Here is a 12,335-nt window from a genome sequence, read left to right as displayed (position 1 = left end):
TCCCCCAGCAGAGTCTCTGCCGTGTTCAATACTCTGCTGCTACACTCGTGCCTGTCGCGGCTGCGTGCAGGGGAGCACAGCAAATCTTCCCTACGGCGGTCGCATCTCCTCGTTGCACGGGGGCTCTCTCAGCCACGCTGCACAAAGGGGAGGTGGCTTTTGGAGCCGGCGGCAGCACCACCATGGTAGGGACGAGACGTCCCCTGCTGTCTGTCACCCACAGGGAGTGCCCCAATCATTGGGTCCTGGGCTGCTCGATGGTGCCTGTTGAAGCTGTTCCACTTTATTTAAATAGCACTGGGGTGTGGTGAGGTGAAACATGAGGCTCCCTCTCTAATCCAGTGGTTGGGCTCCTCCTGCGGGCTGTGAGAGCTGCTTGTTCAAATCACCTTTTCTGCCACCCCCGGAAAGGGGTGTGCAGGAAGAGCGACCTGCTGCAGCAGCCCAGGTGTGTGTCCTGGTTATACAGCTAGAGCGCTGGAGGCTGTGTCGCTGTCATTAAAGAGCAACTGGGAAAGGTATTTACTATGAATCCCTCTGTAGTCCAGTGGTTTGGGTCCTTACCCAGCGTGTGGATGATGCAGGTTCAACTCCTTCCTCAGCTTGCTGAGAAGGGACTTGAAGAGCCATCTCCTGCCTCCAAGGTGAATGAACATGCAGCTGCTGGACTAAGAGGGGTTCTCATTGGGGCCTGGTGATGGCATCCAATTTTTCTGCTCCAGTTGTTCCACTTTCGTTACATATTCATTGGGTCGCAAGCTTAGCAAGCAGCTATGTGTGGTCTAGTGGTTTGTGGTTGTGGCTGCCCTGTGGGAGGTTGGGGTTCAAATCCCCTTTATGCTGGCTGAGATGGGATTTGAACCTTGATCTCTTACCTGGCAAGTGAATGGCTTAAGTGCTGGACTAGGCAGTATTCTGCGCCTGGGGCTCCCTTCCTCTTTTCTGGTGAAGGTGCTGCACTTTCATTACACAAGGGGAGTTCAAAACTCCCCTTGGTCTGTGATAAAACGGACTTTGGATGGATGTCAAATGGAATCTTGCTGCACGTCCTCTGTGGGGCTTCGTCTTTCTTGCTGGTTGAAGTTGTTCCACTTTAATTAAGTGCTGTTTTGGCCAGTGGTTTACTCAGAGTCTCTCGGTAGCCCAGCGGTTAGGCTATGGGCTTGGCCTGTGAAAGATGGGGGTTCAAGTCTGCTATGGTCCCTGTGCCTTCCGCTTTGGGGAATAGGGCTGGGCTTGCTCTCCTCTTGCCGGTTGAAGCTCTTCCACTTTAGTTAAATGTGCTCTGGGCCAGCCTCATGGCAACCCTCACTCTCTTGTCCAGTGGTTAGGATACTCGCCTGGGTTGTGGGAGATCCTGGTTCAAATCCCCCAGCTGCTTGTTCGGCAGGGATTTGCACAGGGATTTCCTGCCTCCTCGGCGACCGTCCTTTAGGGTGGGCCATCCTTGTCCGAACCCCCTCTCTTTCTCAAGAGGCCATTGTCTTCTTGGGCCGGAGAGGGGATTCGGACAGGGATCGCTCACCAGTGACTCTCCCCAGGAGGTGGAGGCCCCCAGTTCACACCCCTCAAAAGAGCAGGGGAGTGCCCTGGGGTCTGCCACAACCTGGGCGTGTATCCTGATCATGGTGGACAAGAGAGAGAGGGGGTTTTACTGCTCAGCAGCAAAGCCCCTTTAATTAAAAGAGCAAGAGGCCCAGTGACAGGCCTCTTGCTCAGCTAGGAGGGGTCTCCTCTCACACCTCAGAGGCCCTCCTGTCCCCCAGAGCGGGGAGTTGAACCAGGGTCACTCACAATCCAAGCGAGTACCCTAACCCCCGTACCATAGAGGGACTTGAAAAGTTCCCTTGCTCCGGTTAATATATAGTTAAAGTGGAAGGCTTGAGCGGTAAGAAATTGAGACGCCCATCCCATCTTAGGGAAGGGATTTGAACCAGCACCTCTTTGCTTCTTGGGGGAGTACCCAAACCACAGCACTACAGCAGGACTCACACACAGCCCTTGGCCCAATTCTCATGTAATATTTACTGAATGGGTCCTACCTTCAACAGAAAGGACTGAGCGAGACTCCTCAGCCCACTACCTCCTAGGCAGGCACTTAAGCCATTCGGTTGAGAGGCAGGCCATCAACCTGCAAATCCCTTCTCAGGGAGCATAAAGGGGATTTGAACCGGCATCTGCCCTTTTCTAAAGGCAGGTAGCCAAACCACTGTACCACAGATGGACTCACAATATAATAGGGGCCCAGTGACTATTTAATTACCTAATGACATTGGCCCACCTTCAATAGGAAACACTGAGGGAGCCAGCACATTGGAATACCTCCTAGCCCAGCACTTAGAGCATTCACTTGCCAGGTAAGAGATCAAGGTTCAAATCCCGTTTCAACCAGCATAAAGGAGATTTGAACCCCAGTATTCCACTCGCTGGGCACACAGCCCAACCACTAGACCACTCTAGGCTGCTTGTTTGGGTTTTGGCCCAATGAATATGTAATGAAAGTGCAGCGGCTTCAACAGAAAAGAGCAAGGGAGCCCCCGGGGCAGAATACTGCCTGGCCCAGCACTTAGAGCATTCACTTGCCAGGTAAGAGATGAAGGTTCAAATCCCGTCTCAGCCAGCATAAAGGGGATTTGAACCCTAAGCTCCCACAAGCTGACCCCAACCCCAAACCACTAGGCCACACAGGGCTAGTTGCTAGACTTGCTTCCCAATGAATATGTAATGAACGTGGAACAACTGCAGCAGAAAAATGAGACGCCATCGCCACCAGGTCCCAACTAGCACCCCTCTTAGTCCAGCAGCTGCATGTTCATTCACCTTGGAGGCAGGAAATGGCTCTTCAAGTCCCTTCTCAGCAAGCTGAGGAAGGAGTTGAACCTGCATCATCCACATGCTGGGTAAGTACCCAAGCCACTGGACTACAGAGGGATTCATAGTAATGTGTCTGCCCAACTGCTCTTTAATGACAGCGACACAGCCTCCAGCGCTCTAGCTGTATAACCAGGACACATACCTGGGCTGCTGCAGCAGATCGCTCTTCCCGCACACCCCTTTCGGGGGGTGGCAGAAAGGCTGATTTAAACCAGCAGCTCTCACAGCCCGCAGGAGGAGCCCAACCACTGGAGTAGAGGGAGCCTAGCGTTTCACCTCACCACACCCCAGTGCTATTTAAATAAAGTGGAACAGCTTCAACAGGCACCATTGAGCAGCCCAGGACCCAATGATTGGGGCACTGCCCGGGCGATAGGTGAGGCCTCTTCAAAGCCCTTCTCAGCAGGCAAGGAGGAAATTAAGACCATAAGAACGGCCAGACTGGGTCCGAGGCAATGAGCTGTCTCGCCCAGTCGCCTCTCTTTCCACAGTGGCAGATGTTTCAAAGGCAATGAACAGAAGAGGGCAATTAGCCAGTGAGCTATGCCACGCCCACCGTCTGGCAGTCCTGAGGTCTTGGGATGCCTGGCGCACTGGGCTGCGTCCCTGACCGTCTTGGCTAATAGCTGTTGGTGGAGCTATTCTCCACAAACTCGCTCATTCTTTTTGACCCCCACTTACAGTTTGGCCTTCACCACATCAACTGGCAACGAGCTCCACAGGCCGACCGCGCGTTGCGGGAAGACGTGCGGCCTTTCGTTTGGTTTAATGTCCTTGGGTCACCCCGACTCGGATATAAACTGGCCGTGGGGAAGTTTAGGCTTGAAATTAGATGAAGGTTTCTGACCATCAGAGGGGTGAAATATTGGATTGGCCTTCCGAGGGAAACGGTGGGGGCGAGGGACCTGTCTAGTTTTAAGATTAAGTTAGATAAGTTTATGGAGGGAATGGTTTAATGGTAAAACATATTAGCTGAGGAATACCTAGCAATGGTAGGTAAACAGTATAATGGCTAACAAGGGTCAGGCTGGAGACTCTTGCCTACATGCTCGGGGTCTTACTGATTGCCATATTTGGGGTCGGGAAGGAATTTTCCTCCAGGGTAGATTGGCTGAGGCCCTGGAGGTTTTTCGCCTTCCTCCGCAGCATGGGGCAGGGATCTCTAGCAGGAGGGTTCTCTGCCAATTGAAGTCACTAAGACACAGGATTTGGGGACTTCAACAGCAGAGTCAAGGAAGGGTAGGGACGGTTTTGTGGCCTGCAGCATGCAGGGGGTCAGACCAGATGATCATAATGGTCCCTTCTGACCTTAAAGTCTATGAGTCTCGTGTGCTACGTGCAGCGGTAACTAACACATCCTTAGTCACTTCACACCTTTTATAGAGCTCTGTCATCGCCCGCTTCGGCATGACTCATCCAAGCTGAAATGAGACCAGGGCCCCCTCCCACAATCAAAGGTGAGGCCCCTAACCACTAGGCTGAAGGTTACATGATAGGCCTCAGCCTCCTTCCCACTCTCTCTTCAGCTGTTTGGTGGGGCATTCGCAGGTACCGAACAAGCGCAAAGGAAACGGTTTAGTCCCGAGGGGTTCCTGGCCGTGGCTGGCAAGCAGCGTTGGTTACCGGGGTGGGGTAAACGCTGGTTCAATTTCCTTCTCCCTGCCCGATGAGATGGGATTTAAATAGGGCTCTGCATTGTTGCAAGAGTGAGCCCCAGTCAGGGCCGTAAGGGCTGGTCGGAGGTGGGTTGCCCTTTGTAGCAGCTTGAGGTTGTGCCACTTTCATCAAAGAGCAGTTGGGCAGAGGCGTTACTATGACTCCCTCTCTAGTCCAGTGGCTTGGGTGCTTACCCAGCATGTGGATGATGCAGGTTCAACTCCTTCCTCAGCTTGCTGAGAAGGGACTTGAAGAGCCATCTCCTGCCGCCAAGGTGAATGAACATGCAGCTGCTGGACTAAGAGGGGTGCTAGTTGGGACCTGGTGGTGATGGCGTCTCATTTTTCTGCTGCAGTTGTTCCACTTTCATTACATATTCATTGGGAAGCACGTCTAGCAACTAGTCTTGTGTGGCCTAGTGGTTTGGGGCTGTGGTCAGCTTGTAGGAGCTTAGGGTTCAAATCCCCTTTATGCTGGCTGAGACGGGATTTGAACTTCGATCTAAGTGCTGGGCCAGGCAGTATTCTGCCCCGGGGGCTCCCTTGCTCTTTTCTGTTGAAACCGCTGCACTTTCATTACATATTCATTGGGCCAAAACCCAAACAAGCAGCCTAGAGTGGTCTAGTGGTTGGGCTGTGTGCCCAGCGAGTGGAATACTGGGGTTCAAATCTCCTTTATGCTGGTTGAAACGGGATTTGAACCTTGATCTCTTACCTGGCAAGTGAATGCTCTAAGTGCTGGGCTAGGAGGTATTCCAATGTGCTGGCTCCCTCAGTGTTTCCTATTGAAGGTGGGCCAATGTCATTAGGTAATTAAACAGTCACTGGGCCCCTATTATATTGTGAGTCCATCTGTGGTACAGTGGTTTGGCTACCTGCCTTTAGAAAAGGGCAGATGCCGGTTCAAATCCCCTTTATGCTCCCTGAGAAGGGATTTGCAGGTTGATGGCCTGCCTCTCAACCGAATGGCTTAAGTGCCTGCCTAGGAGGTAGTGGGCTGAGGAGTCTCGCTCAGTCCTTTCTGTTGAAGGTAGGACCCATTCAGTAAATATTACATGAGAATTGGGCCAAGGGCTGTGTGTGAGTCCTGCTGTAGTGCTGTGGTTTGGGTACTCCCCCAAGAAGCAAAGAGGTGCTGGTTCAAATCCCTTCCCTAAGATGGGATGGGCGTCTCAATTTCTTACCGCTCAAGCGTTCCACTTTAACTATATATTAACCGGAGCAAGGGAACTTTTCAAGTCCCTCTATGGTACGGGGGTTAGGGTACTCGCTTGGATTGTGAGTGACCCTGGTTCAACTCCCCGCTCTGGGGGACAGGAGGGCCTCTGAGGTGTGAGAGGAGACCCCTCCTAGCTGAGCAAGAGGCCTGTCACTGGGCCTCTTGCTCTTTTAATTAAAGGGGCTTTGCTGCTGAGCAGTAAAACCCCCTCTCTCTCTTGTCCACCATGATCAGGATACACGCCCAGGTTGTGGCAGACCCCAGGGCACTCCCCTGCTCTTTTGAGGGGTGTGAACTGGGGGCCGCCACCTCCTGGGGAGAGTCACTGGTGAGCGATCCCTGTCCGAATCCCCTCTCCGGCCCAAGAAGACAATGGCCTCTTGAGAAAGAGAGGGGGTTCGGACAAGGATGGCCCACCCTAAAGGACGGTCGCCGAGGAGGCAGGAAATCCCTGTGCAAATCCCTGCCGAACAAGCAGCTGGGGGATTTGAACCAGGATCTCCCACAACCCAGGCGAGTATCCTAACCACTGGACAAGAGAGTGAGGGTTGCCATGAGGCTGGCCCAGAGCACATTTAACTAAAGTGGAAGAGCTTCAACCGGCAAGAGGAGAGCAAGCCCAGCCCTATTCCCCAAAGTGGAAGGCACAGGGACCATAGCAGACTTGAACCCCCATCTTTCACAGGCCAAGCCCATAGCCTAACCGCTGGGCTACCGAGAGACTCTGAGTAAAGTGCTGGCCTAAACAGCACTTAATTAAAGTGGAACAACTTCCACCAGCAAGAGAGATGAAACCCCCCATAGCTCAGGGGACGCGCAGGAAGATTCCATTTGACATCCATCCAACGTCCTTCTTAACACAAGCCGAGGGGAGATTTGAACGCCCCTTACGCACAGCCCAAGCATGGGGCTAATCCATTGCACGAGAGCAGGAGGACTGTAGCAGCCTTTGCCCAAACACTAGTTGTTTAATATGGATCAGCTGCAACAGGCAAAAGCAGCGAGGCTGCCCCTCACGCTACACCAGAGAACACACCTGGGCTGCTGGAGATGCCTCCTTAGAGGCCTTGGCAACAGGCAGGTTTGACGGCTCCCTCCGTCTTTTCAACTCATGCCGAGCCACTGTCACTACATATTAACTGGGACAAAGCTGCGTAGTGGGGATACATTTGTCCTGGACTCTTCTTTGCCTGGCATGTTACCCTGGGGATGGCTCTGCTCCTTCAGCTTGTCCCTTGCTTTGCTCCTAGTGGCTCTGTTTAAAGAACAGACAAAAAGCTGAATCAGTTCCCTGCTCTGGGACGGGAGATTCTCTCAGATCACAAGGGTGAATACTGTTGCTAATTTGGAAGCAAGAATAAAATCCTGTTACAGAAGGTTGGTTTGGGGGTTTTTTGGGTAAAGAATGGAAATGGAGGTCGATGGTCATCTCTGAAGCTCTGTGTAACCAGAGATCAATAGAAATATTTGCATTCAAATCAGAGAAATGAGCTGTTTTCATCCTAGGAAGATTGTGGAATCTCTGTCATTGGAGTGTTTCTAAGAACAGATTGGACAAACCCCTATCTGGGATGGTCTAGATAATACTTGGCCCTGCCTCAGTGCAGGGAACTGGATGAGATGACCTACTGAGGTCTCTTCCAGTCCTACATTTCTATGATTCGGTAATCACACACAAACAAGTTTCAGCTCTAAGATTACAGAGCTCTTTTTAAAAACACGATCTGAATAGAGACAGAAGAGTCATGATTATTTATTCACTATGGAGACCCAGGAAGAGGTCAGTGGAACAAAGTACAGAAACACTTTGCGATCTGAAGCCATTTTCCCAGCCTCCTTCCTCACCTCTTGCAGCTGTTTCAGCACACTCAGAACCAACGAATCTCGCTCCAGCTGCTGCTTCAGTTCAGTAAATTCCACAATGGCCACGTTCAGATCTTGCCGGACCTAGAACAGCAGCACAGACATCAAGCCTTCAGCAGTTCATTAACAGTAACCGAAGGCTAGGAGAGCCATTTCTATTTCAAAAGTAACACCGACATGACAACACCAGCGTGCTGCCTCAAACGTACCTACCTCCCAAAGTTACAAACAACACCTAAGGTTATTATAACGGAAACAAATTAGAAGGAAAAAAGGTTCTATTTACCTAGTGCAGTTGTCAGAAATGTGTATATATTCAGTTTCTCTGTGTGATCAGACTGTTTTAATCTCACTAGAAAGACACTTTTAAACAGCAGAGCAGAAAAAAATCTCGTAAAAAACCCCCCAAACAAACAAACAAACAAACAAACAAAAAAGCATTATTGTATGGGAAATTTTGAAAAAAAATAGAGCGTGGCGATATCAAATTGCAGATCTTTAAAAAAAAATTATTCAAGTCAAAAAATTCCAGAGTGCCTTGAACAGTTCTCTACTTTTAAATGAGATGTCAATTTGAACTTAGCCAAAAGTACAGTTTAACTATACATTTTAAAAGCTTCCATAGACATGCAAGATCAATAGATGTGCTTCCCTTTTTTTAAGAAAAGATCCCCAAACTGTTAAACAATCTCCTGCATTGTTTGTACCTTAAATACTGCAGCATTAGGAACCCAAAGCTGAAATTGACTATAGACAAGTGTAAGTGACGTCACTGATTGTTATTGTATACACTGAGAAACATAAATTAAATACACAGCAACAAATAAACAGAGACAAATAAAGTGGATGTTTCATAACTGGTATCAGATGTAAAAGTTATTTTCACATCATATGATTTTTGAGCTGATCATTCTTCTCTGCGAAGAAAAAATCCAGGTTTATATCCCACCTGCATTAGAGCCTTTCTAACTTACCTTTCAAAGCCAGAGTGGCAAGGCAGAATTAGTCCAGGGGTATAGAAAGGACGACACACACAAAAAATACAAGCAAGCCACGGGAAGGACAGTCTTGCAATCAATATACAGAAAATCTGGGCTCAGTTCCCAGCTCTGCACAGAATCTCCATGTGACCTTGGCCAACGTCATTCCACTTCTTTGTGCCACAGTTTTCCCACCAGCAAAATAAGAATGATTCCTCCCTATCTCAATGCGGTGAGGCTTAGAAGATAAATGCATTAATATACTCGAGGGGCTCCGAAACTACTGTGATGAGCACCATGGAAAACCATTCAGCTACACAATTATTGAACACCCATAGGGTTGCCAACTCTGACTGAAGCTATTCTGGGAGATATTTTGTTCCAACATGATGTAATGTCATTTTCTTAAAATATCCTATTAAAATCTCCCAGATTGCTTTCAATAGTCACCAAGACATTGATGCCGATTCTAGGAGACTCCAGGCCAATCCTGGAGGGTTGGCAACCCTAAACACCCACAGAGAGAAACCCCAAGGCCGTGGCCACGGAGCCAAAGCCTCCCACCCCCATTGCAGCCCTCTCTGCAATCTGACATCGTTGAGATGGGCAGAATGATTTCGCAGTTAGCGGGACAAAGAAAGTAACACAAAGCAAAACAAAGCAAACCTCTCACAGGCCAGGGTGGGAGCAGCATAGCTCCTCATCCACAGATCCGATTCCCCCATCACTGACAGCCTGCAAACATTAGCAGGAATCACTGGCCCAAAGCACCCCACCATCCAGATCCTCATGCACCACCTGTGAGTGTTACCCGCCCCCTAACGCCTGGTGTCCCCACACGCCAGTGTCATCCCCACCACGCTCACACCCTGTCCCTCCCCTTCTCCGGGCCCCCCGACAGCCTTTCTAACCCGCCTTAATTTACTCCCCAACTGCCCCCCCCCGCCCATGATCCCAGATTCATCCCCTGCCCCCAGTGCTCCCTGTCCCCCTGGAGTCGCCCTGTCCAGGGTCCCCATAGGCAGCCCCCTGTCCAGAGTCCCCTTTTCTCCTCCCCCCTTCCCAGCCCCCCTGTTCTGCCCCTATCAACACACACACACACACACACTGGGGTCCCCTCCATACTCCAGTCCCCGGATCCCCCCTTTGCCCCCCCACACCCAGATCTCTGGATCCCCCCTCTTCCCCCTGGATCCCCCCACACCCAGCTGCCCTGGATCCCCCCTCGGGTCGCCCCCACACCCAGCCCCCCGGGATCTCCCCTCTGCCCCCCGGATCCTCCTCCCCGACCCCTGGATCCCACTCATACCCAGACCCCTGTATCCCCCCTTTGCCCCCACACACACACCCAGACCTCTGGATCCCCCCTCTTCCCCCCGGGTTCCCCCACACCCAGCCCCCCGGGATCCCCCCTCGGGTCGCCCCCATACCCAGACCCCTGTATCCCCCCTCTGCTCCCCCCCACACCCAGCCCCCCTGTATGCCCCTTCTGCTCCCCGCATCCCCCATACCCAGCCCCCCCGGGACCCACCCCTGCCCTCCTCACGCCCCGTCCCCCGCATCCCACCTACCCCGGTAGACCCGCCCCGCACCCAGCCCCCCCATCACTCCCCCCGACCCCACCCTCAGCTCCTCCACGCGGCGGGAGAGCCGGGCGATCCGGGTGCCCAGATCCCCCTTCTCCAGCCCTGGCCCGAGTGCGCCAGACCCCCGTCCCCATCCTCATCAGCGGCCCGCCACCGCGCGGCACCACGGGAAAGTGAGTCCGCCCGCCCCCTACTGCGGGACTCCAATTCCCACGAACTACAATTCCCAGAGTGCAGCACGCAGGGCGGGCCTACGAGCTGCGGCGTGGGACAAACCTATTTCGAACGTTTTGCTGTTTCCCCGCCATTCTATTGGTCCGCAGCCGCCGAGCGAGTGAACGAGCTCCCCGTCTGATTGGTCCGCTGCCGCGGGGCGGGGAATATAAACCGGGACCCCCAGAACTGCTGCCTCTCGGCCAGGGGGACCCGGGGGCTGCCGCTGGGCCGCACTGCGAAGGCGGTAAGTGGGGCTCTGGGCCGGTGCGGGGGGAGGAGATTGGCGGGGCTGGGGCGGCTGCTCTCGGGCCGGGGCGCTGGGCTGGGCGGGGGGAGGGTCGGGGCCGGAGCGGGGCTGGGGTTGGAGCGGGGCTGCTCTCGGGTAGGGGCACTGGGGCGGGGGGGGCCGTTGGGGGGGGGGGGCTGGGGCCGGAGCGGGAATGGGGGGGCTGCTCTCGGGCAGGGGCGCTGGTCTTTGGCGGGGGGAGGGGCTGGGGGGGCGCTGGGCTGGTGCCGGAGCGGGGATGGGGGGGGGCTGCTCTCGGGCAGGGGCGCTGGGCTTTGGCGGGGGGAGGGGATGGGGGGGCGCTGGGCTGGTGCCGGAGCGGGGATGGGGGGGGGGGGCTGGGGCCGGAGCGGGGCAGGGGCGCTGGGCTTTGGCGGGGGGAGGGGCTGGGGGGGCGCTGGGCTGGTGCCGGAGCGGGGATGGGGGGGGGCTGCTCTCGGGCAGGGGCGCTGGGCTTTGGCGGGGGGAGGGGATGGGGGGGCGCTGGGCTGGTGCCGGAGCGGGGATTGGGGGGGGCTGTCGGGCAGGGGCGATGGGCTTTGGCGGGGGGAGGGGCTGGGGGGGCGCTGGGCTGGTGCCGGAGCGGGGATTGGGGGGGGCTGTCGGGCAGGGGCGATGGGCTTTGGCGGGGGGAGGGGCTGGGGGGGCGCTGGGCTGGTGCCGGAGCGGGGATGGGGGGGCTGCTCTCGGGCAGGGGCGCTGGGCTGGGGGAGGTTTGAGGGGGACGCTGGGCTGGGGCCGGAGCGGAGCTGGGGGGGGGCTGGGGCCGGAGCGGGGATGGGGGGGCTGTCGGGTAGGGGCGCTGGGCTTTGGCGGGGGGAGGGGCTGGGGGGGCTGTCTTTCGGGCAGGGGGGTTGGGCCGCTAGCGGAGGGGGGGGGACTCTCGGGCAGGGGTGAAAGGCCCCTTTGGAGGCTTCTGAAAAGCTGTCTGTGACGGGGGAGCGCTTTGCACCTGCTCCAGAGGCTGCCCCCAGCCAGGTCTACTCCTGCTTTGCATCCGAGACACCCACTCACCTGTCTTCTCTGCAGGAGGGGGCAGAGACCTGAATGTTAGCTTCCTTTCCTCTTGCCTGGAGGGGATTGGCTCTCCTGGGAGATCTCCATGGGGAATGTATCTGACTTACTGTGTGACCTTCCAAACAAACTTTAATTTCCTGTCAATTTCTCACTTTCTTAGAAAAGGCAAGAACAAGGGGAATAAATGGTTTTCTAGGGTCTTCAGTTTTCCAATAAAAACCTCTACTTAATTACAAGTGTGCTGGATTTTTCTTGGGGGCTGGGGGGGGGTGAGAAGCTAGTAGCTTCTCTCACAAACCAATAGTGTGGTGTTTCTCCCATTGCTTATGGGGGTCTGAGTTGGAGCTTGATTTAAAATCCCTCCCAGCTGCTTGGCCAACCTCCCTGAGAACACTGTCCCCCTGGTTCTCCAGCAAGGGTCAGGGAAGCCATGTTCTGAGACCTCAAACTCTAGAGCAGATATCCTCTGACTGCAAGTAGCTCTTTAATTTGTCTCCTGCAGCTCTTTGCAGCATCCTGAGTGATTAAATCCATGTTGTAATAGGTGCTTTTCCATATTGATTTACACAAAGCCATTGATGTTGCTGTGAACATAGAAAAACTAAAGATTTCCCATGTCATAATGTTTAAATATAGATC

The 12,335-nt window shown here is 54.0% G+C and overlaps 1 protein-coding gene and 1 long non-coding RNA gene across 3 annotated transcripts in view; both read right to left on the bottom strand.

Moving 5' to 3' along the window:
- Nucleotides 1–12,335, bottom strand: part of TMPRSS5 (transmembrane serine protease 5) — a 63,990-nt gene that overhangs the window by 31,980 nt on the left and 19,675 nt on the right. The gene's annotated exons all lie outside the window — the stretch shown is intronic.
- On the bottom strand, nt 5,083–10,355 carry LOC135976098 (uncharacterized). The gene is made up of 4 exons (XR_010593332.1): nt 10,215–10,355; nt 9,258–9,326; nt 7,594–7,695; nt 5,083–7,003 (listed from the first exon to the last, which is right to left on the bottom strand). It is a non-coding gene; the product is annotated as an uncharacterized LOC135976098 (long non-coding RNA).

The sequence above is a fragment of the Chrysemys picta genome, chromosome 16 (assembly GCF_011386835.1).
Source record: "Chrysemys picta bellii isolate R12L10 chromosome 16, ASM1138683v2, whole genome shotgun sequence".
Classification (NCBI taxonomy): Eukaryota; Metazoa; Chordata; order Testudines; family Emydidae; genus Chrysemys; species Chrysemys picta.
Note: the sequence above shows the minus strand (reverse complement) of the source record. Positions and strands in the feature narration are given on the sequence as shown.